The sequence below is a fragment of the Austrofundulus limnaeus genome, unplaced genomic scaffold (assembly GCF_001266775.1).
Source record: "Austrofundulus limnaeus strain Quisiro unplaced genomic scaffold, Austrofundulus_limnaeus-1.0 Scaffold602, whole genome shotgun sequence".
Classification (NCBI taxonomy): domain Eukaryota; kingdom Metazoa; phylum Chordata; class Actinopteri; order Cyprinodontiformes; family Rivulidae; genus Austrofundulus; species Austrofundulus limnaeus.
The window spans coordinates 160,077-162,414 of NW_013953004.1; the positions used below are offsets into that span (position 1 = coordinate 160,077).

The 2,338-nt window shown below is 36.1% G+C and overlaps 1 protein-coding gene across 1 annotated transcript in view; it reads right to left on the reverse strand.

The window, feature by feature from the left end:
• syde1 (synapse defective Rho GTPase homolog 1) overlaps window positions 1-998 on the reverse strand; it is a gene marked incomplete at its 5' end in the record, with an annotated part of 39,108 nt that extends 38,110 nt beyond the window's left edge. Inside the window, 2 exon segments of the mRNA XM_014026940.1 lie at window positions 697-802; window positions 885-998.
• Window positions 999-2,338: the final 1,340 nt, after the last annotated feature.

The following is a 2,338-nucleotide window of genomic DNA, read 5'->3' on the forward strand; positions in this document are numbered from 1 at the left end:
ATATTTATACTGTATATATATGGTTTTGTTCTCCTTGATTTATCAGGTAATAAAACAAACACTGATACCACACGACTCTCCCACAGCACACTTCATGTTTTTATCTGTCTGTATGAAAAATTATTTATACAATAACAAAGCCTAGCTACTGGGGCAGGGCTGCATACAAGTGTTTCAAAGTCAACATCGATTATTACTGATTAAGTTTTACCCATTTGAAATAAGGATCAGGAGTAAAACGTACTTCTAAACTAGTGACCAGGGTTATTATAGTTAACTAAAACTAACTAAAAAACAAAAACTGAAATTGAAAAAACTTTTTATTTAACTAAAACTAAATGAAATTATAAATAGAATATCCTCTTGTAAACTTATTTTGAACCATGTTGATCTTTTTTTAATTAAGTAGTTTCACATTAGCTGTGGGCCGTAACTGTTGTTTACAGTCTGCTGCTGCTCAGCATCACCTGCTAAATGACAACAACAAAAGTTAGGAGACAGCAGCAACGTCACTTTGGGATTTCTCTGAATGTGACTGTGAGGAAAATAAATCAAGTGTTTTGTAGCTGAAACAGGTGATAAAACAGGTGGAATACGTCACAAAGGAAAAACTGCATGAATCAAACTCACACAACATGCTAACTATGACTTAAACTCCCGTGAAAAACACACACACAAGCACAGCAGGTGTCTCACCGGTCTGCAGCAATGTGACTCCGCCCCCTCCTCCAGGCCCCTCCTCTTCAGCATGTTCGTTCCCTGCATGCTAATGTTAGCCTGTTAGCTTCTTCCAGATGTCCGCCTGAACAGAACAGAGTGATCCGGTTAACCGAGCAGCTTCTCGTTTATTTACCAGTAAACATCGCCGTTAACCAGTAACTAACCAGCTCTCCGCTCACAGCAGCTCCTGTTGTTGTTATCGGCTGACCTTCCGCTGACCGGTAACTTGAACTTTACAGGAAAATGTTTCACACTTCCGATATGACACCGACGCGCTCCTTCACAATAAAAGCATGGCTCGCTTATGAACTCTAATTTGTTATTGATCAGAAAAAAATGATCAAATATTACCAAAGTTTATGTATTATGTGTGCAACAACATATAAAAAGTTGTTAACCCCCCTGAACGTTTTACTGATGTTAATTTATTTTTGTTTCTTAGTTTTCTTTATCTTTTGTTCTGTTTTTCCCCCTCTTCTTGTTGTTTGGCTTAATGTTCTCCAATATTTCTGAAGATTTTTGTTTATTCTTTGTTATACAAATATTCAAAACTACAAGATAAAATATAAGTGGGGAAAAAAGTTAATTCGTGCTTTTATTATGAAGCCACATTAATTGGACAGGAAGCTGTAGTTCTATTGACTTTGATGCGTGGTTAATTTTTTCCACATTTTCATCTGTTTCAAATGTTGTGACGTCAGAATGGCGCCAGTCAAACCAAGTGAGCGCGAGGTTTGGATGAAAATCATTAATTAAAACGTTTTGTTATTTATGTGGCCCAACTAAGTGTAAAACCCTCTGGTTTATGTAAAAACAAACACCAACGAAGAAGAAATTCCCCTCATTTAATGCTGCAGTAACAGACAATGAACAGCAGGGGGCGGCAGAGCTCAGCCTATAATACACTAAACTCAAAGTGGGACTCTACAGTGATTGTAACTACTGTGGTACTACTATAATTTTATACTAACCTTACAGTAATTCTACTCTGATATTACTTGATTCTGCTGTAATACTACTATATTACTGGGTCTGCTCTGATATGACACCACTGTAGTGCTGTGTAAAGTACTTAAAAAAACAAAGTAAAATAAAAATATCATAACAGAAAAAGACTTTCGCACACAGAAATGAAGTGTTGAATTTTCTTACCCAGGTTATGTCAGCTGAGTAAACAGCTACATTTACTCAGCTCGATTTAGTGGAACCAGCTGACTTAGTAAATTTAACTCTTTTTTTTTTTCAGAGTACATGAACAACTCCTCATGAGTTAGGTTAGATTTAAATTTGTAACAAAGTCTTAAATTTTAAAGTAAAGAGGTCAAAGTATAATTTTTATGCTTTAATTGTGACAGAAAAAACAAAAGTAACAATAAAAAATACTTAGTAAAATTACAGATCCGGTAAAGTAAATGTACTTTGTTATGATACACATCGAGTACTTTGTGATTCTATGATAAGGCTCATATGGATAGAGTAATGGACAGACAGACAGGTGGACAAAACATTGGACAGGCTGACAGGTGGACAAACCATTGGACAGGCTGACAGATAAACAAAGCATTGGACAGGCAGATGGACAAAGTGTTGGACAGGCTGACAGATGGACAAAGTGTTG